Below are 23,191 nucleotides of genomic sequence, written 5' to 3' on the forward strand. Positions count from 1 at the left end.
ACTGATAGGCTCAAACGCATTAAGAAGAAAAGAAATTCCACAAATTAACTTTTAACAAGGCACACCTGTTAATTGAAATGCATTCCAGGTGACTACCTCATGAAGCTGGTTGAGAGAATGCCAAGAGTGTGCAAAGCTGTCATCAAGGCAAAGGGTGGGTACTTTGAAGGGTGGGTACTTGTTTAACACTTTTTTGGTTACTACATGATTCCATATGTGTTATTTCAAAGTTTTGATGTCTTCACTATTATTATACAATGTAAAAAATAGTAAAAATAAAGAAAAACCCTGGAATGAGTAGGTGTGTCAAAAACCTTTGACTGGTACTGTACATACACACACATACCACACACATGCATATACAGTCATTGATACGTTCACTCAAAGTGGACGTAGACTCCACAGTGGAAATTGCATGCTCAGGCACACACACGCACACACACACACTGACACAATGCATAATGTCTGTACGGAAATTGAAAAGAGCCTTTTTTTGTTGTTGTACTCTGCCTAGAATTAACTCCAAAGACAATGTAAACAATGACTTTATTTCTGAATGCTATATCACTTTGAAGGTATTTAACTGTCTTATTTTAGAATCCTGAAAACATTTTACTCTTCATTTGGGAACTCGTTAATTTCATTGATTGTCTGTGGCCAAAGTTCCTTTTTAGTGTTTCATGGCTCACTGCAATGGTTCCCTCAAATTCTATTTCCCCAATGTCCCCTGGAAACAATTGAGCATGGTTTCTTTCTGGGACTCTGTGTAGAGTTTCAACCATACAACTGCTGCACATTGCAAAAGCTCTGGTTTCTAAGGGAAAAAAATGCGTTAACAAAGGAATTTACCTAGGACAAAGGGTGATGGATTTGTTTTCTCCATCCACGGACATTTGTGACTTTAATTTAGTTTTTATCAAAAGAGAGCATCAGCTGTGGATTCAGTGATTTTGCCATGTCATTATATTATTGTTCAAAGGTGTGGCTCTTTACAACCCCAAACAATGGCTTTCTGGGGTACCTGCCTCATCCCCATCTGGTAGTATGGATTTTTACACAATAGGTGTCGCTTTCAGAGTCTATGAAATATGCCTGGATCCCATTTTGGCCTACCACTTTACCAACTGGTTGTAGACTTTGCCATGGTGAACCACAACTCAACTTATGCACGTTTAATTAAAGTATCAGTAGCCACTATTACGCAAAACAGTTACATTAACCACACTCTAACTTCAAGGGAAATTGACTCTATTATGAGGCGCAAAATCTGTTGTTAGCCTCATTAGTCAGAAACAAATTGTATTTTTTGTTAGCTAATTAAGACCAAATCGTCTGGAGGATACCCTCATTATGAAAACCACCACCTAAACAACGACATGACTCTGTTGCCAGACTACATTTATGTGTGCTACCTCTTTAAATTTAGCCCTATACTCTAATCAGAACCCACTCATTTAGGTGTTGTAAGAGTAGGGTTCTAGGGTTTGATAGTATTGGTCAGAAATAGAAGCAAGTGTATAGGGAGACTCTAGGTTCACATCATTGACTTGGTGAGTTTGCTTGGCCCAAACTCAGCTGACTGCTTCATGATTGTTGTTCCTTCTGACTGCGTGATGTTCCTGCAGCCTGGTTACAGCCTTTTTGGTACTGGACTATTATTTTGCCGTCCATTCTGCATAGTTGTCACGCCCTGACTCAGGGGACGCTTATATGTTGAGTCAGGGTGTGTATATTCTATGTTGTGTAGTTCTATGTTTTCTATCTAGTATGGGTATTTCTATGTGGGCCGGTGTGGTTCCCAATCAGAGGCAGCTGTCGCTCGTTGTCTCTGATTGGGGACCATACTTAGGCAGCCTATTGGCACTATTGAGATCTTGTTCCGTGTGAGGTATGTTGTTTGTGTACCTTGGACTTCACGTTTCGTTTAGTTTGTTGTTTATTCGGTTCAAATAAACATGTATGCATATCACGCTGCGCCTTGGGTCGACCAGTCCTTCAACGAACGTGTCAATTGTTATTGCCCTGTAGGTTAATATGCCAGGAACAAGCCTGTAAGGGAGTTGACACAAGCTTAATCTGGGGGACTAGGGATTATCTTAATACTGGAATAAAATAAAATAAATAATTCTGCCTATGCTGCAATGAACTGGAAAATATCTCCCTTTCACATCAACAAATCCAAATAGCAGTAGGGATTTCTCTCCAAAGGCTTTGTAGAGGAAGAGAGGTATGCTCAGATGTTGTTTAGTCTGAGTCTCTGGAATTCACCACTTCTTTAGAGAGGAGGAACATTTTAAAAGGTTTGGTGAACTGAACTGTTGATGTAAGTCACAGATTAATGACCAATGACCTCCTGTGGCCCGTCACATTTGATTGATTTCATTGTGGTTTAGGCTACAGTGAGTTCTGGTGATTCAGTCCGATCTGTATGGATCATGGAAACACACATTCACCCGTTTTTCCCCACTGTAGTGCTACACTGAGTGTACAAAACATTATGAACGCCTGCTCTTTCCATGACATACTGACCAGGTGAATCCAGGTGAAAGCTATGATCCCTTATTGATGTCACTTGTCAAATCCACTTCAATCAGTGTAGATGAAGGGGAGGAGACAGGTTAAAGAAGGATTTCTAAGCCTTGAGACAATTGAGACATGGATTGTGTATGTGTGCCATTCAGAGGGTGAATGGGCAAGACAAAATATTTAAGTGCCTATGAACGGGGTATAGTAGTAGGTGCCAGGCCCACCAGTTTGTGTCAAGAACTGCAACGCTGCTGGGTTTTTCATGCTCAACAATTTCCTGTGTGTATCAAAAATGATCCACCACCCAAACTCAATATTAGGAAGGGGTTCTTAATATTTTCTTCCCTGAATATTTCTGGAATCAGATCTGAGGCTAGCTTTAATGAAGCTTCCCTGTTCCAAATTCTCTTGACCCTCCACTCTTCTCTCATCCAAAATCCATATCTGTCAGTGATGTTTCTCCCACCTCTTGTTCCCCATCTTGCTGGAATGCCTCTGTATCATGTTGATATATACTCCCCTTCTTATGTATTTGGAAAGTGAAGCTACAATTTTTTATTTGGCTCTATACTGCAGCATTTTAGGTTTGAGATAGAATGTTTCATATAAGGCGACCGGACTGTCAGCCTTTATTTGAGGATATTTCCCTACATACAGTGGGGGAAAAAAGTATTTAGTCAAATCAAATCAAATCAAATCAAATCAAATGTTATTGGCCACATGCACCGAATACAACAGGTGCAGACATTACAGTGAAATGCTTACTTACAGCCCTTAACCAACAGTGCATTTATTTTAAACAAAAAAATTAAAAATAAAACAACAACAACAAAAAGTGTTGAGAAAAAAAGAGCAGAAGTAAAATAAAATAACAGTAGGGAGGCTATATATACAGGGGGGTACCGGTGCAGAGTCAATGTGCGGGGGCACCGGCTAGTTGAGGTAGTTGAAGTAATATGTACATGTGGGCAGAGATAAAGTGACTATGCATAAATAATTAACAGAGTAGCAGCAGCGTAAAAGGATGGGGTGGGGGGGCAGTGCAAATAGTCTGGGTAGCCATGAGTCTTATGGCTTGGGGGTAGAAGCTGTTGAGAAGTCTTTTGGACCTAGACTTGGCACTCCGGTACCGCTTGCCGTGCGGTAGCAGAGAGAACAGTCTATGACTAGGGTGGCTGGAGTCTTTGACAATTTTGAGGGCTTTCCTCTGACACCGCCTGGTATAGAGGTCCTGGATGGCAGGAAGCTTGGCCCCAGTGATGTACTGGGCCGTACGCACTACCCTCTGTAGTGCCTTGCGGTCGGAGGCCAAGCAGTTGCCATACCAGGCGGTGATGCAACCAGTCAGGATGCTCTCGATGGTGCAGCTGTATAATTTTTGAGGATCTGAGGACCCATGCCAAATCTTTTCAGTCTCCTGAGGGGGAATAGGCTTTGTCGTGCCCTCTTCACGACTGTCTTGGTGTGTTTGGACCATGATAGTTCGTTGGTGATGTGGACACCAAGGAACTTGAAGCTCTCAACCTGTTCCACTACAGCCCCGTCGGTGAGAATGGGGGCGTGCTCAGTCCTCTTTTTTTTTTCCTGTAGTCCACAATCATCTCCTTTGTCTTGGTCACGTTGAGGGAGAGGTTGTTGTCCTGGCACCACACGGCCAGGTCTCTGACCTCCTTCCTATAGGCTGTCTCATCGTTGTCGTGATCAGGCCTACCACTGTTGTGTCGTCGGCAAACTTAATGATGGTGTTGGAGTCGTGCCTGGCCATGCAGTCATGGGTGAACAGGGAGTACAGGAGGGGATTGAGCACGCACCCCTGAGGGGCCCCCGTGTTGAGGATCAGTGTGGCAGATGTGTTGTTACCTACCCTTACCACTTGGGGGCCGCCCGTCAGGAAGTCCAGGATCCAGTTGCAGAGGGAGGTGTTTAGTCCCAGGATCCTTAGCTTAGTGATGAGCTTTGAGGGCACTATGGTGTTGAATGCTGAGCTGTAGTCAATGAATAGCATTCTCACGTAGGTGTTCCTCTTGTCCAGGTGGGAAAGGGCAGTGTGGAGTGCAATAGAGATTGCATCATCTGTGGATCTGTTGGGGCGGTATGCAAATTGGAGTGGGTCTAGGGTTTCTGGGATAATGCTGTTGATGTGAGCCATGACCAGCCTTTCAAAGCACTTCATGGCTACAGACGTCAGTGCTACGGGTCGGTAGTCATTTAGGCAGGTTATCTTAGAGTCCTTGGGCACAGGGACTATGGTGGTCTGCTTGAAACATGTTGGTATTACAGACTCAGTCAGGGACATGTTGAAAATGTCAGTGAAGACACTTGCCAGTTGGTCAGCACATGCTCGGAGTACACGTCCTGGTAATCCGTCTGGCCCTGCGGCCTTGTGAATGTTGACCTGCTTAAAAGTCTTACTCACATCGGCTATGGAGAGCGTGATCACATAGTCATCCGGAACAGCTGGTGCTCTCATGCAAGCTTCAGTGTTGCTTGCCTCGAAGCGAGCATAGAAGTGGTTTAGCTCGTCTGGAAGTCTTGTGTCACTGGGCAGCTCGCGGCTGTGCTTCCCTTTGTAGTCTGTAATAGTTTTCAAGCCCTGCCACATCCGACGAGCGTCAGAGCCAGTGTAGTACGATTCAATCTTAGTCCTGTATTGACTCTTTGCCTGTTTGATGGTTCGTCGGAGGGCATAGCGGGATTTCTTATAAGCATCCGGGTTAGAGTCCCGCTCCTTGAAAGCGGCAGCTCTACCCTTTAGCTCAGTGCGGATGTTTCCTGTAATCCATGGCTTCTGGTTGGGGTATGTACGTACGGTCACTGTGGGGACGACATCATCGATGCACCTATTGATGAAGCCAGTGACTGATGTGGTGTATTCCTCAATGCTATCTGAAGAATCCCGGAACATGTTCCAGTCTGTGCTAGCAAAACAGTCCTGTAGCTTAGCATCTGTGTAATCTGACCACTTTTTTATTAACCGAGTCACTGGTGCTTCCTGCTTTAGTTTTTGCTTATAAGCAGGAATCAGGAGGATAGAGTTATGGTCAGGTTTGCCAAATGGAGGGCGAGGGAGAGCTTTGTATGCGTCTCTGTGTGTGGAGTAAAGGTGGTCTAGAGTTCTTTTTCCTCTGGTTGCACATTTAACATGCTATTAGAAATTAGGTAGAACAGATTTAAGTTTCCCTGCATTAAAGTCCCCGGCCACTAGGAGCGCTGCATCTGGATGAGCGTTTTCCTGTTGATTTATGGCCTTATACAGCTCATTCAGTGCAATCTTAATGCCAGCATTGGTTTGTGGTGGTAAATAGACAGCTATGAAAAATATAGATGAAAACTCTCTTGGTAAATAGTGTGGTCTACAGCTTATCATAAGATACTCTACCTCAGGCGAGCAAAACCTCGAGACTTCCTTAGTATTTGATTTTGTGCACCAGCTGTTGTTTACAAATATACACAGACCGCCACCCCTTGTCTTACCGGAGTCAGCCGTTCTATCCTGCCGATGTAGCGTATAGCCCGCTAGCTGTATGTTATCCATGTCGTCGTTCAGCCACGACTCGGTGAAACATAATATATTACAGTTTTTAATGTCCCGTTGGTAGGATAACCGTAATCTTAGGTCATGCAATTTGTTCTCCAATGATTGAAGATTGGCTAATAGGATTGATGGGAGCGGCAGTTTACTTGCACTCTAGCACACTTCAGACGGGCCTGGACATGTACTGGCTTAAGCAGGGAGACACGTCTGGCACTGCAGGATTTGAGTCCCTGGCGGCGTAGTGTGTTACTGATGGTAGGCTTTGTTACTTTGGTCCCAGCTCTCTGCAGGTCATTCACTAGGCCCCCCCGTGTGGTTCTGGGATTTTTGCTCACCGTTCTTGTGATCATTTTGACCCCACGGGGTGAGATCTTGCATGGAGCCCCAGATCGAGGGAGATTATCAGTGGTCTTGTATGTCTTCCATTTCCTAATAATTGCTCCCACAGTTGATTTCTTCAAACCAAGCTGCTTACCTATTGCAGATTCAGTCTTCCCAGCCTGGTGCAGGTCTACAATTTTGTTTCTGGTGTCCTTTGACAGCTCTTTGGTCTTGGCCATAGTGGAGTTTGGAGTGTGACTGTTTGAGGTTGTGGACAGGTGTCTTTTATACTGATAACAAGTTCAAACAGGTGCCATTAATAAAGGTAACGAGTGGAGGACAGAGGAGCCTCTTAAAGAAGAAGTTACAGGTCTGTGATAGCCAGAAATCTTGCTTGTTTGTAGGTGATCAAATACTTATTTTCCACCATAATTTGCAAATAAATTCATCAAAAATCCTACAATGTGATTTTCTGGGAAAAAAAATCTCATTTTGTCTGTCATAGTTGACGTGTACCTATGATGAAAATTACAGGCCTCTCTCATCTTTTTAAGTGGGATAACTTGCACAATTGGTGGCTGACTAAATACTTTTTTTCCCCACTGTATCTGTTTTACCGTTTCGAAATTACTTTATTTATCTAGTCCCCCCATTTGAAGAATTCATTAGTGTATTGAAGTAGTCAATAGTTTAGCATTTGGTCCCATATTCCTAGCACACAATGACTTCATCAAGCTTGTGACTCTAAAAATGTATGCACTCACTAACTGTAAGTCGCTCTGGATAACAGCGTCTGCTAAATGACTAAAATGTAAATGTAAAAACTTGTTTGGATGCATTTGGGGTTTGTTTTAGTTGGGTTTTGGATTATAGGCTCCCTTTTAGTCAGTCAACTTCTGTGCAACATAGTATGGGGAGTCGCACTCTCGCGACTTCGGTTGAGGATCTACAATCGCCTGACAAGGCCAATGAAATCCATGCCTCGCTTGAAGCCTGCCTTCCACAGGAGAGAAGCGTGAGGCTCGGCTTCATTCCTTAAATTATTCCGCTCTTCACCTCGGTGTGAACAGGAAGGAATCACACTACTAAAACAAACAATTGGAAAACGAGACTGTCTTGCGTTGCGCCAACTAAACTGTCCCATAGTGGTAGAGCGTGCTCAACCCCTGGAGGTTGTGTGCTGAAGTTTGTACTTGTTCTCATAAGTTTCCTAATCACAAACAATGAGTTATTCTTCAATTTGTTAGTGCAATGAGTAAGATAGCTAAGAAAGCGATCGAGACAACGATGGAATCAACAAGATGGCGCCGACAGACACGGTCGCCCTGTTTCCAGCTCTTAGCCAACTTTGTAGTTTATTTTTTGTGTGTGTTATTTTTAACTGTCATATACAGTGGGGAGAACAAGTATTTGTGTCACGATCGTCGGTAAGAGAGGAGGACCAAGGCGCAGCGTTGAATGCGAACATATTTATTATAGGTGATACAAGATCAAAACAACAAAACGATAACGTGACAGTCAACGGTCTAACACAAACCAACTAGAACAAGATCCCACAACTATTGTGGGAAAACAGCCTGTTTAAATGTGGTTCCCAATCAGAGACAACCAGCCACAGCTGACACTCGTTGCCTCTGATTGAGAACCACACTGGCAACATAGAAAAGAAACAACTAGACCTACAACACAGAAATCTACACACCCTGGCTCAACATAACAGTGTCCCCAGAGCCAGGGCGTGACAGTACCCCCCCCTAAAGGCGCGGACTCCGACCGCGCCAACCAAATACCACAGGGGAGGGACCGGGTGGGCACTCCGCCTAGGCGGTGGATCCGGCTCCGGGCCTGAGCCCCGCTCCCTCTCCAACCCCCCAAAGTACCCCTGGTCCGGTCTGGCCCCGCTGGCCGGAGCTGGACTGCACATTGGTGGAGCGGATTGCTCTAGCTCCGGCATGAATCATCTGACCGGTGCCGGACCAGGCACCGGTGGAACAGGCACGGGACGTGCCGGACTGACGACGCACACCACTGGCTTGGTGTGGGGAGCAGGAGCGGGCCGGACCGGGCTGGCGATGCGCACCACTGGCTTGGTGTGGGGAACAGGCACGGGCCGTGCCGGGTTGACGACGCACACCACTGGCTTGGTGTGGGGAACAGGCACGGGCCGTGCCGGGCTGACGACGCACACCACTGGCTTGGTGTGGGGGGCAGGAGCGGGCCTGACCGGGCTGGCGATGCGCACCACTGGCTTGGTGTGGGGAACAGGCACGGGCCGTGCCGGGCTGACGACGCACACCACTGGCTTGGTGTGGGGAGCAGGAGCGGGCCGGACCGGGCTGGCGATGCGCACCACTGGCTTGGTGTGGGGAACAGGAGCGGGCCGGACCGGGCTGGAGACTCGCACCATTGGCCTGGTGCGGGGAGCAGGAACAGGCCGGACCGTACTGGGGACACACACCACTGGCCCTACGCAGGGATCTGGAACGGGCCGGACCGGACTGGTAACACACCCCAGTACCCTTCGCCGTGCCTCTACACCTTCCATCCCCACTTCGACCAGTGGCCCCCGTAACCTGGCGGCCTCCTCTGCCAACCCGCTGGGCCACTCTGTCGCGGTCTCCTGCTGGCCCGTCGTCCACGGCGTTAGCCCCCCCTTAAAAATTTTATGGGCTTCACTCCTACCCGTGGACCAGGTCTCCATACTTTTTGCAAGCCTTTCGCCCTTCTGCTTCCACGTCAAGCCCCTCTCTTCCTCACATGGCTTGACCCAGTCGAGGAGGCGAAGGAGATCCGCTAGAGATCTCCCAGGCAATGGCTCCTGGACTTGCTGCTTGGTCCAGTCTTGGTGGGATCTTCTGTCACGATCGTCGGTAAGAGAGGAGGACCAAGGCGCAGCGTTGAATGCGAACATATTTATTATAGGTGATACACGATCAAAACAACAAAACGATAACGTGCCAGTCAACGGTCTAACACAAACCAACTAGAACAAGATCCCACAACTATTGTGGGAAAACAGCCTGTTTAAATGTGGTTCCCAATCAGAGACAACCAGCCACAGCTGACACTCGTTGCCTCTGATTGAGAACCACACTGGCAACATAGAAAAGAAACAACTAGACCTACAACACAGAAATCTACACACCCTGGACCAACATAACAGTGTCCCCAGAGCCAGGGCGTGACAATTTGATACACTGCCGATTTTGCATGTTTTCCTACTTACAAAGCATGTAAAGGTCTGTAATTTTTATCATAGGTACACTTTAACTGTGAGAGACGGAATCTAAAACAAAAATCCAGAAAATCACATTGTATGATTTTTAAGTAATTCATTTGCATTTTATTGCATGACATAAGTATTTGATACATCAGAAAAGCAGAACTTAATATTTGGTACAGAAACCTTTGTTTGCAATTACAGAGATCATACGTTTCCTGTAGGTCTTGACCAGGTTTGCACACACTGCAGCAGGGATTTTGGCCCACTCCTCCATACAGACCTTCTCCAGATCCTTCAGGTTTCGGGGGCTGTCGCTGGGCAATACGGACTTTCAGCTCCCTCCAAAGATTTTCTATTGGGTTCAGGTCTGGAGACTGGCTAGGCCACTCCAGGACCTTGAGATGCTTCTTACGGAGCCACTCCTTAGTTGCCCTGGCTGTGTGTTTCGGGTCGTTGTCATGCTGGAAAACCCAGCCACGACCCATCTTCAATGATCTTACTGAGGGAAGGAGGTTGTTGCCCAAGATCTCGCGATACATGGCCCCATCCATCCTCCCCTCAATACGGTGCAGTCATCCTGTCCCCTTTGCAGAAAAGCATCCCCAAAGAATGATGTTTCCACCTCCATGCGTCACAGTTGGGATGGTGTTCTTGGGGTTGTACTCATCCTTCTTCTTCCTCCAAACACGGCGAGTGGAGTTTAGACCAAAAAGCTCTATTTTTGTCTCATCAGACCACATGACCTTCTCCTATTCCTCCTCTGGATCATCCAGATGGTCATTGGCAAACTTCAGACGGGCCTGGACATGCGCTGGCTTGAGCAGGGGGACCTTGCGTGCGCTGCAGGATTTTAATCCATGACGACGTAGTGTGTTACAAATGGTTTTCTTTGAGACTGTGGTCCCAGCTCTCTTCAGGTCATTGACCAGGTCCTGCCATGTAGTTCTGGGCTGATCCCTCACCTTCCTCATGATCATTGATGCCCCACGAGGTGAGATCTTGCATGGAGCCCCAGACCGAGGGTGATTGACCGTCATCTTGAACTTCTTCCATTTTCTAATAATTGCGCCAACAGTTGTTGCCTTCTCACCAAGCTGCTTGCCTATTGTCCTGTAGCCCATCCCAGCCTTGTGCAGGTCTACAATTTTATCCCTGATGTCCTTACACAGCTCTCTGGTCTTGGCCATTGTGGAGAGGTTGGAGTCTGTTTGATTGAGTGTGTGGACAGGTGTCTTTTATACAGGTAACAAGTTCAAACAGGTGCAGTTAATACAGGTAATTAGTGGAGAACAGGAGGGCTTCTTAAAGAAAAACTAACAGATCTGTGAGAGCCGGAATTCTTACTGGTTGGTAGGTGATCAAATTCTTATGTCATGCAATAAAATGCAAATTAATTACTTAAAAATCATACAATGTGATTTTCTGGATTTTTGTTTTAGATTCCGTCTCTCACAGTTGAAGTGTACCTATATAAAATTACAGACCTCTACATGCTTTGTAAGTAGGAAAACCTGCAAAATCGGCAGTGTATCAAATACTTATTCTCCCCACTGTACATACAGTGCATTCGGAAAGTATTCAGACCCTTTGACCTTTCCACATTTTGTTACATTACAGCCTTATTCTAAAATTGATCAAATTGTTCCCCCCACATCAATCTACACACAATACTCCATAATGACGAAGCAAAAACAGGTTTTTAGACATTTTTGCAAATGTGAAGAAAAAATGCCCTAATATATCACATTTACATAAGTATTCAGACCCTTTACTCAGTACTTTGTTGAAGCACCTTTGGCAGCGATTACAGCCTTGAGTCTTCTTTGGTATGACGCTACAAGCTTGGCACACCTGTATTTGGGGAGTTTCTTCCATTCTTCTCTGCAGATCCTCTCAAGCTCGTTCAGGTTGGATGGGGAGCGTCGCTGCACAGCTATTTTCAGGTCTCTCCAGAGATGTTAGATCAGGTTCAAGTCTGGGCTCTGGCTGGGCCACTCAAGGACATTCAGAGACTTGTCCCGAAGCCACTCCTGCATTGTCTTGGCTGTGTGCTTAGGGTCGTTGTCCTGTTGGAAGGTGAACCTTCACCCCAGTCTGAGGTCCTGAGTGCTCTGGAGCAGGTTTTCATCAAGGATCTCTCTGTACTTTGCTCCGTTCATCTTTCCCTCGATCCTGACTAGTCTCCCAGTCCCTGCCGCTGAATAACATCCCCACAGCATGATGCTGCCACCACCGTGCTTCACCATAGGGATAGTGCCAGGTTTCCTCCAGATGTGACGCTTGGCATTCAGGATAAAGAGCTCAATCTTGGTTTCATCAGACCAGAGAATCTTGTTCCTCATGGTCTGAGTCTTTAGGTGCCTTTTGGCAATATCCAAGCGGGGTGTCATGTGCCTTTTACTGAGGAGTGGCTTCCGTCTGGCCAATCTACCATAAAGGCCTGATTGGTGGAGTGCTGCAGAGATGGTTGTCCTTCTGGAAGGTTCTCCCATCTCCACAGAGGAACTCTGGAGCTCTATCAGAGTGACCATCAGGTTCTTGGTCACCTCGCTGACCAAGGCCCTTCTCCCCCAATTGCTCAGTTTGGCTGGGCGGCCAGCTCGAGGAAGAGTCTTGGTGGTTCCAAACTTCTTCCATTTAAGAATGATGGAGGCCAGTGTGTTCTTGGGGACCTTCAATGCTGCAGAACATTTTTGGTACCCTTCCCCAGATCTGTGCCCCGATACAATCCTGTCTCGGAGCTCTACGGACAATTCATTCAACCTCATGGCTTGGTTATTGCTCTGACAAGCACTGTCAACTGTGGGACCTTATATAGACAGGTGTGTGCCTTTCCAAATCATGTCCAATCAATTTAAATTACAACAGGTGGACTCCAATCAAGTTTTAGAAACATTTCAAGGACGATCAATGGAAACCGGATGCACCTGAGCTCAATTTCGAGTCTCATAGCAAAGGGTCTGAATACTTATGTTAATAAGGTATTGCAAAAATTCATAAAAACCTTTTTTTGCTTTGTCATTATGGGGTATTGTGTGTAGATTGAAGATATTTTTATTTATTTAATCCATTTTAGAATAAGGCTGTAATGTAACAAAATGTGGAAAAAGTGAAGGGGTCTGAATACTTTCCGAATACACTGTATCCTCTCCTACAAAACCTTCCTGCTCATGGCTTTGGCCTTGGCTAAACATGTTGGGGACCTCCACGCGTTATCCGTGCACCCTTCCTGTACTCAGTTCACCCCGGGCGACTCTAAGGTGACGTTGCGTCCAAATGTGGTCTTCGCCCCAAAAGTCATGGCTATGTCCTACAGGTCCTTAGCTTTTGAGCTATTCCCTTTTCGCCTCCTCCTTTTGCTTCTGAAGAGCAACAGAGGTTACATGCCCTGTGTCCAGTACGAGATTTACACATGTACATTGAACGGACCCGAGATATCCGGTTATGTGACCAGCTGTTTCTGAACACTTTTACATTCATTATGGATAATCATGAATGAACACACCCTCAAATGAAAGGTGACATTCTGTACTGTCGCCTCATATGAACGATTTGATCTCAAATCCAAAATGCTGGAGTATATGGAGGGGAGTGTACATGAACTAGACATTGTTGTCTGATTTATTTGTTATGACCATCTATTTGTTCCATTGTGTGATGATCCCCCTGTGTTTCCCAGTTACAAAAAAACATAAAAAGGCTTCTTGTAAAGACCTGATAACTCTACTCTTTAGCTTAGTCTGCAACAGGTTAATCTAAAATTGGTGTTATTACCATCCGCTGCAGAGTTCTTCCGCACCCTCTTCTGGCTCTGCCTCAATATCAACAGTATGAGGAAGCACAATCTCAGAATTTACAGTAAGACAGGATGGATCCAACAGGGCACTCCTTATTTTAACACTAATACATCATTAATCATCTCATTAGCCATTGTCTCCGATTTTATAAATAACAATCCAAAGGCCATGTTTTCACACACACTTGTTGTTAGAGCTCTGTGAAGTATTGTTGTAATAGATAATTTTTTCACACAGTAGTTGCTGACAAACTAGTACAGGATGTGCTGATTAGAAAATAAGCCACACAGTAAGAAAAATGACGTTGAAAAGACGTTGTCATCACGTGCATTTCAGGTGCTGAATGAAAGGTTAGAAAACATATTTTCTGGATGTTGAAAAGACGTCTTATACGGATTTCAAAAATAAGTATTTTCAGGACTTTGAAAATGTGTATTTTCACGACATAAAAAATACGTCATTTCCGGACATTGAAAAAATGTCATTTACAGACATTGAAAATACGTATTTTTTGGTTATTGATTTCATGACCAATAAGCATTAATTCGCAATCATAATTTTTCAAGCCTCTTAATAGGAAAGAGGAGCCAACTGAAGATTGCAACAAAATATGCATTATTGCTCCCATCTATCACATTCACTTATGTTAGCTTCTTCAAAGGCTTTAAAACTGGCAGTGGTGATGTTCAAAGTAGTCCAACTAACAGAACTAACCAACAGACCACTTCAACTACAATAACATTATGAGTAACGGTTACATCTTTTTTTCTTCTTGCTATGACTGTGATATGTTGTTGTTTATCTACCTTAGTTGAAAGCACTGACTGTAAGTCACTCTGGATAAGAGCGTCTGCTGAATGACCAAAATGTAAATGTTAAAAAACAAACACTTGCAAAGCAAGCTCCGCCCCCAAACAAGTACAAATTTGGTCGGTGCGGACCAGATCCAAATCTGAACAAATCACAGACGTCTAGGCTATGTTTCACAAGTTTGAACATCACAGTACAGTACGGCATAGTTTAGTACAGTAGAGTAGAGCACAGTAGAGCACAAGAGTACAGTACAATACTGTACGGTACAGGACATTAGTTCTATTCAGTAGAGTACAGTACGGTACAGTACAGTACATTAGAGTTTAATTCATTACAGTTAAGTACAGTACAGTATAGTTTAATTCGGTACAGTACCTTACAGGACAGTACAGTAAAGTTTAATTCAGTAGAGTACAGTAGAGTACAGCATAGGTTAATTCAATAGAGTACAGTACAGTTTAGTTCAGTAGAGTACAATAGAGTAAAGTAGAGAACAGGACACTATACTTTACTTTTCTTTACTGTACTCCTCTGTGCTCTACTGTATTGTACTGTACCTTACTATACTGTATCATACTCTACTTTTATTTACTGTGCTGTGCTGTCCTAACTTGTGAAACATAGATGTCTATATATACATCTATGTTTGGGCTAAATGAAGGACCGGAGATCTTTGGACATCTATGATTGGTTCAGATTTGGTCCGGACCAGAAAAAAAATACCAAAAAAAGACGGAGGATCAAAGAAAGTCATCCAAAAGACGTTGCCTGACGTCAAATCCTTAGTGGGCTGTCGTATGTGGAATGTGAAGATATGAGGGAAGGGAAGGGTGCTACTAGAGGCTCTGACACATGCCGCTCAGTCTAGTCGTAGTGGACGGTAGGCTGGCTCTGCTGTCAGAAACCTTTTATGCTCAGTATTCAGGTGGTGTAGTATGGGCTCTTTGTTCTGCCAACCCGGTGGTTTCATAGCAGTTTTCCACACAAGAGCGGTCAAGCTGTCCAGAAAGGCCTGTTTATCTGTGTCTGGGGAGGAGAGGAGAGGAGAGTACAGGAATGTGACAGACAGACGGGGGCAGGTCTGAGGGCTTTGATAAAGCCTCAGGAAGCTGCTGCGCACTGCACTGCTACACACCCTGGGGAAGGGGAGGATTCTCTCTGAATCTCTCTGATTTTGTCTGACTCGGATTGGGTTTGTTTTGGGCTCTGGTCAGGTGGCCACTGCCTGCCACTGGGTGAGACATCGAATGAAAGATTTAATGGAGCACACTACCATCTAGCAGAAATCAAACATATTTCCATAAAGATTATCCTGCCAGAAAGTGAATAAGGCTTACTCACCCTTGTATTCACAGCCAAAATACAGTCTACTGCAGCTCTAAATAAAATAAAATAAATTAGTATTTGTCACATGCTTCGTAAACAACAGGTGTAGAATAACAGTAAAATGCTTACTTAAGGCTCCTCCCAACAATGTAGAGAGAAAGAAAATAGAGAAATTAAAATCAAATCAAATGTTATTTGCCACATGCGCCAAATACAACAGGTGTAGACATTAGAGTGAAATGTTTACTTACAAGCCCTTAACCAACAATGCAGTTTTCTAAAGAAAAAAGTAAAAGAAAAGAAGTGTTAAGTAAAGAAAATTAAAGCAAATAATTATAGAAAATAAATAACACGTAAAAATAAAAGTAATAATAAATACACAATGAATAACGATAACTTGGCTACAGTGTTTATGGTGATTTTGTGTAAGTGTAAAACTTCTACAAACTGATCTGAGTCAGGTTAAAGTGTCTCCATCATAATCTCACTAAACAAGTGGCTTGTCATTAGTGAGCAGAGAAATGCTGTTATTATATGAATTCTGAAAGGTTTAGAATATTTGACTGTCTGAAATGAACCATATGGGTCTGTCTCGTGTGCATGTGGAGCAGCCAGGCAGCGTAGGGAGCATGGAGAGATGTCTGTCTGTCTGGCCCAGCCTCATTAGGTTGCTGTAACAACTTCCAGACATATGGCCTTCTGGGATGGATCTATCTTTCTCCTTCTTCAGACATCCAAGTTGTTCCTTCTCTAGAATATAGCCGATTCTCTCAAGAATCAATATAATATTTATACAGAAGTATTTGTGCTTCTCATAGTTTATCTTTTTATAGCACATGCTCTATTACCATTTTTCAAAACTGTGCAATTTGCTTTCCATAGTGTTTCTTACAATTTGAGCAGAGTGCTGTAATTCACGCTTTGTTGTTCATTGTGCCATAGGCAGCTTCAGTCAGAAAATAGATCTACTGTATGAATCTGGCACCTCTGCCCTATATTTCAGTGTGAGGAGGTTGTATCACTGTGAGGAAGCTGACCACAACGGGTCCACAGCCGCACACTTCCTGACTGACACGGAGCTGGTCATAAACGGACAAAGACATGCGTTTCTTAGGCTGTCCTTTTCCCAAATGGAACCAGGCCAGACTTCCTCACTCCTGGCTCTCTGATAACCCTGTGGGAGAGTGCAGTCCTAAAACATGCCACCTCATTAAAACAAGTCACTTTTTATTTCATTTGGATAGGTTTCCTTTACTTTCCTGTCAATGCAGCACTTTCTCTGGTTGCTGGAATGTATCTAGGCTACTGGACGGCATCCCAGAAGCCCTGGCTGCAGTGCAGGTCTTAACGAGTGGGCGCTGTGAAGAGCAGACTGGGCAGAGACAGACTGGGCAGAGACAGACAAGGGAACATACATCAGTCACCCAGCAACACCCCGGTCCTCTCTGGCAAGGGGACATTTAGGGTCAGCTGCTCTGTGGGATCAGAGCACTTTGTCATAGCCATTAAAGCTACTCTCTCTCCATAGGGGAAGCTCATGTGTGCTTCCCATGTCCAACACGAATTGTATTGCTTAGCCTAGAGCCAGAGGTGTCCGTTACTACAGGCAGACCATGGGGTGATGATTTATTGCTTCATTCATGAGCACTCAAACGCTGACATGCCTGTAATTGACCGATGGCATTGTGTTTTAATGACAGTGGTTTGAAGTTGCAGTAATGGCTCATTTACAGTCCAGCACATGTATTTACAGTCTAGTCACCATCGTGCCCTCATGGCCCTCATCTTTTAGTGTGTGACCAAAACATACCAGTCAATGAACTATATTGCAGTCAGGTTGAGAGAAAGGTTAAGTGTGTCTAATTTTATCTCAGTGGTAAGTGTTATCAGCATATATATTCAGTACACCACCAAGAGGTCCTAAGCCAAGGGCCATGCCTCATGCATCCTCTCCCCTCAAGGCAGGGGTTTATTTAAGGCCCCTTGGCCATGGAGGGGTGAAGGTCAAGTCCACAGGCAAGGGGCAGAGCAGGGCCCTCCATGACAGATGAGCGAAGCATAGAGTGCTGAATGCATGAGGTAGGGAAGGAATGTATCTGTGGAGCCTACACCTCTGGCCCTGTCAGCGGGGAAAATACAATATGCTGTGTGGGTAATTGCAGGGTTCGTAAATGAGTAACACCGCCCACCCTGTAATGGTCTAAAGGGATTCATTACATTTTAGAGGCCTTTGAACATCGACAGGTAAGCCGGGGGAGAGACATCTAGCAGCTACTCGGTATGTAGTGAGGGGCTGGTGAGAGAAGGGACATTGATGAGCGATTAGGCTTTGGGAGTTAAACGAGACAAAGGAATGCAGATTATTCTTCAGTCATCCTGCTGTAAGTAGGGGTTGATGAACACAACTAGGGTTGCAAAGCTACTGGTAATTTATCAAAGTTACTGGAATCTTCAGTACTTTTGGTAATTAACAGAAAATATATGGCAATCTATTGTAATTTTGGTAATTTATACTTGAATAACTTTTTACAAAAATCAGATATAGTATTAATTTATTATATCTGTGTCCATATCGTTCATGAGTTTCTAGTAGATAGACCATATAATTCAAGAGAAAATAGCCTAAGTTAATGAAAAAAGCATCTAATCAACAATGGCATTATTTTCAATTAACTCTGCAACTCAGAGGGCCAGAGAATATTACAGACACCTGTGATAATCTGAAGTACCCAAAAGGGCCACTAGATGTCTTGTGATAGATTACATAAAATCCTTGAAAGATACCAAAATTCTGGTAGTTTAGTGGTAAACTTCGAAATTTTCCAGTAATATACCCTCCCTTTGCAACCCTAAACACAACTGTATGCATGCACTTTTGACTTGCTCTCTACTTTAAACAACTAGCATTAGGAAGAACCGATTGGAGGTCAGGGAAGGATTCTGTCAACTGATAAAGGAGAACATTGGGATAATGAGAGACTGACCAATTGACCAATGAGTCCATCATTTAAAAAAAAGTTCGCTAAATGTTCTCTTATGGTGAAAGGTTCTTTGAATACTCATTAATGTAGTATTTTAGCTTTGAAAACTAGTCCTATATAAATGTTTAACTTAAGAACAAGAGCCTTAATAGATGCGGTAAAGAGGTCAATGGAACTCGACCAAAACAATGAAAATGCCATGGAAACGCATGGGGGAAAGATCTCGAATCTCCTCATTGCCCCCCAGCAAAATATGCCTACAATATCCCTACATTGGCTCGATTCGGTCTTATGTAGCAAAATTTGAAATGCCGTTTTATACATTGGTTAAAAGTAGAGACTCAGAGCTAGAAAATGGTATATCATACACTACAGTTGAGGAACAATGGGAAAGCAATTCTGCTTTGAAAGTTGATAAACTTGTAACCTCACTTTTGAGAAAATGATCCTTGAATGTTTTGGTAAACCTACTGGAGAGCTCTTCTTTGTGTACACCCATTCAGCATCGTTCACACCCTCTTAAGCCTTAGCCCCACCCATCTCTTTAAGGATTCACATGAGGCCATGTACTAAACAACCCAAGATTTCAAGACTAAAGGCTGGTTTATACTACATCTATCGACAGTTGTCGCAGTGACATCATGAACATTCTATTGTCGTCCAACTTCAAACTTGTTGTTGTCGTTATGAAAAAGTATAAACAGAAAAACTACAGGCTGCATTACATCAGCAGCCTCGTGGTCCAAAATAGCACAACTAGTGTATTTTAACACCAATAAACCCACCCGTTTAAAAATGAATTTAGTATATGTCAATCTAGCAAACCAGGCAACTAAAAGCAACTTTCTAAACAATGTTTTGGTTAATTTCTAGCTTGTTAGCTAGCTAGCAATGTTAAGTTAGCAGGCTAGCCAGTTCAAATAATGACCATATCCTGTAGTTGAAAACGTCTTCACTTTAGCTCATTTGTCTTCATTATTACAGGAAAATAAACTCACAACAAGATCATTATTTACAAGTTAATGGCGAGCCAATTACAGAAAAGAACACATACAATAAAATCAAAGTCTATTTGTCACATGCACAGGATACAGAAGGTGTAGTGAAATGGTTACTTGCATAGTTTAGTATTTTATTTAGACATGTAGCTAAACAATTAACCATAATCCCAACTCATAACGTTACTTCCCTGCATGATTTTTTAAAATGTATTTAAAATGTATTTAACTAGGCAAGTCAGTTAAGAACAAATTCTTATTTACAACGACGGCCTACACCGGCCAAACCCGGACAACGCTGGGCCAATTGTGCGCCGCCCTATGGGACTCCCAATCACAGCCGGTTGTGATACAGCCTGGAATTGAACCAGGGGGTCTGTAGTGACGCATCAAGCACTGGGATGCAGTGCCTTAGACTGTTGCGCCACTCGGGAGCCCAATCTGCAGGTAGCTAACCAACCAGGTTCAATGTTAGCTAGCTAGCTAACATTACGCTATAACTAGCAATGCAAATTACTCTGTGATATGAATAATATTACTACACAGATCATACATGTAACGTTAGCTAGCGAGCCAGCCAGGTAACGTTAGCTAGCTAGTTAACAGTACGCTTTAACTTTAAATGAAAATGACTTTTTGACAACATTAGAAACTTATAATATCTGAAAATGCTGCTAGCTAGACTATCTTACCCGTACACATGGATGGATGCTTCTCCCTCTCTGTCACGGATGCCATGGTTGCCCTTAGTTTGAAGATGTAATCCAGAGACAGGTGTTTTATACAACAGCCTTCTGTGTGTTCTCTTTTCATCTCCCTCTGCATATTTGCATTCAAACGCCAGAATTTTCTCCATCTCCTTAGCTATCATACTCTAATTCCACCGGGCATTCCACTGATTTCAAAACTCGGTCCTCCAGAAAGTGAAGAGCAACACTTTTGCAGTTCTACTACGTGATATCTTTCAAAAAAGAATGACCTACACATACTGACCAGCTCATGTTATAGACAGAAGTGTGCTACATGGCAGACCAATCCGAACTCATCTCTCTGCATTTCCAGCCCATCCATTATCTCAGCCAATCATGGCTAGCAGGAAGGTTCCTGTCTTTTTCCTTGGTTAAACCAACTAGGCTCATAATTTAACAATTTTATTTGTATTTACAGATGGCATACAAGTTTGTTATTAAGGCACATGAAAGTGCACATGTTTCAGAAGGCATTTCTACCAAAAAAACGCATTTTGATTAAAAATAGTTTATGTTCAAATGCCTCTCCTGTGAAGTAGTGACGTGAGACTTAAGCCTAATTTTCTGAAATCAGTCACATTTAGACTATTGTTTGTATGTGTATTTCACACTATGTTCAGGTAAAAATCGGAGTATAATGCTTGTATGGATGTCAACCCCAATATATGTTCATGTCATCATCACCAATCAACTGAATTGAAAAACGTGTTTGACTACCACCACCAATATCTGTATGCTAGCTCTTCTACCAGCTTATATGAACGGAAGTTAGCGTTTAGCATTCACTTCTTCTTAACCTGAAAAGGAACAACTTCTAAATGTTATGCAGTGAAAACAGCCAAATATATCCAAATCAGACTTTAGTAACCACATTGTGGGCCTGCTACAATACATCAATCATAACGGATTTGACAAATATACAGATTTGTTCTATGTGTGCCAATCTGGCGTCCTCCTTCTATCCCCCACGGTCTGCGCTCAATTGACCTCTTTACTGCATCTATACTACAGAAGTTGCCAAATAATTTGGTCTGCAATATCATTCACAGTAACAAATATTGACGTTTGAATTCTGTCGTCCATATAACCCAGTCCCATTTCTGAGGATTGGATTTCCTTGAACTCCCTGCATTCCCAAAAGGCTCTGCGAAGTCTGACTTATCTGTAGAAAAACAACCTCCCGTCCAACTGGAAGAGTTTTTAGCTGGATTGTCCAACCATTTTGTGGGATGCAGTCCAACCAAGCACAGGGGAAATCCGTGTCAGGTTCATTTATCATCTTGGAATACCACTGCTATCACTGGTAGAGCATTTTCATTAGAGCTTATTGGAACCAAGTCATGAGCCCACTGAAAAATAGGTGCAGTAGGAATACTGCTGGGAAGTGTTGTTAGACATCCTCAGTGTTTCTTGTTTCCTTTACAGTAGTTTGTCGCTCTGTCTTTGTCACTGTCTCTGTCTATCGCTCTCTCTCTCGCCCTCTCTCTTTCCAGTGTGACACACCAATACTACTGAAGGAGCAGCTGAGGAATCTGATGGAGGAGTGTGCGATATCTCAGAGCTGGGGACACAGTCTGGGTGTGAGGACAGGTGACACATTGCCCAGGGACAACTCTTATACAGAGATCCTGCCAGACAGCACCCCCCGTCTCTCTGACTCTATCCTGTCAGAGCTGCTTGGAGATGCAAACACCACCAGTTTTAGCCATCTGGACAAAGCGACCACTATGTGTTCATCATAGAGTATTTACACATTTGTTTGGTGTGACAAATATACAAATGTGTATATTTATATGGTTACATGGTGTTAACAACCAGACCTGCAGTCATGTCACCAGAAGGGCAGCAATATGGATTTCCAGACAGACTCTCCCACACCAACAAACACACAATGACTGTACGAATCACTGAGTCTTGTAAAACTGTGTAGTGTATAATCATAAGAATCTAGAGAAATAACCATATTATACAAGTCTTTTGATGTTTGTCTAGGCTTTATAAAAATGTATTTGTACAAGCTTTCTTAAAAAGCGTGATACAGTTAGAAAAATCTAAATGAATGAAACCTGTAACTGATTTTTACTAGTGTCAATTGCTCGATTGTGCCTTTGTAGAATGAGTGCTCCCCTAGGTCTGCGTATTCCACTTGAGTATTTAATTTTCACTTTCCGGTACCTCCAAATGAGGAGTCAGAACAGTAGGAGAGCCCATTGTATTAACCCTGCTAATTTCGAAGAGAACAGACCATTTATGGTCTCATTAAACTTAACAACCTATATATTTGATTGCAGAATGTACTAAATGCATAGGCTTTTAGCTGTGAGCAGTAGGAGTGTGGGGCAATGTTGGGCAAACCCTGTTGGATACCTTCTGTACTAATGAGTGAACAGACAGACATTGCTGCTGCTGACGGGGACAATGGGAACCCATTACAAATCCCACTCCTTATAGGGAGGCCATTCCATACATTCCTGCCTCTATAGGTGAGTCCTAAGCAGAGCTCAGTTGAGTAACTCAAGGGCAGAAGGCCTTTGTCCCATCCACCAAACTGCGTGTCTCCCCAGTTCTACTCTAATTACAGATTTATCTGGTATTCTCCTTGGAAAATACCTGGCTGTCGGCTTTGAAAGTAAGTTTTTGGGCTGAATTAGCTGTTGATGTGTTTCTTACAGGTATACAGTGCTTTCGGAAAGTATTCAAATCCACATTTCCACATTTTGTTACGTTACAGCCTTATTCTAAGATTGATTGAATTGTTGTTTTCCCGTCATCAATCTACACACAATATCCCATAATGTCAAACCAAAAACAGATTTTTAGAAATGTTTGCTAATAAAAAAAATAATAAAACTGAAATATCACATTTACATAAGTATTCAGACCCTTTACTCAGTACTTTGTTGAAGCACCTTTGGCAGCGAT

General features: G+C 43.5%; 1 long non-coding RNA gene across 2 annotated transcripts in view; it reads left to right on the forward strand.

The window, feature by feature from the left end:
* The window catches only part of LOC121539255, a 36,935-nt gene extending 14,388 nt beyond the window's left edge, over positions 1-22,547 (forward strand). For both annotated transcript variants that reach the window (XR_005995335.1, XR_005995334.1), the window contains one exon: positions 21,763-22,547. This is a non-coding gene — a long non-coding RNA (uncharacterized LOC121539255). The remainder of the gene's footprint in view (positions 1-21,762) is intronic.
* The last annotated feature ends 644 nt before the right edge of the window (positions 22,548-23,191 follow it).

This window comes from Coregonus clupeaformis, chromosome 25, assembly GCF_020615455.1.
Source record: "Coregonus clupeaformis isolate EN_2021a chromosome 25, ASM2061545v1, whole genome shotgun sequence".
In the NCBI taxonomy this organism is placed as follows: Eukaryota; Metazoa; Chordata; class Actinopteri; order Salmoniformes; family Salmonidae; genus Coregonus; species Coregonus clupeaformis.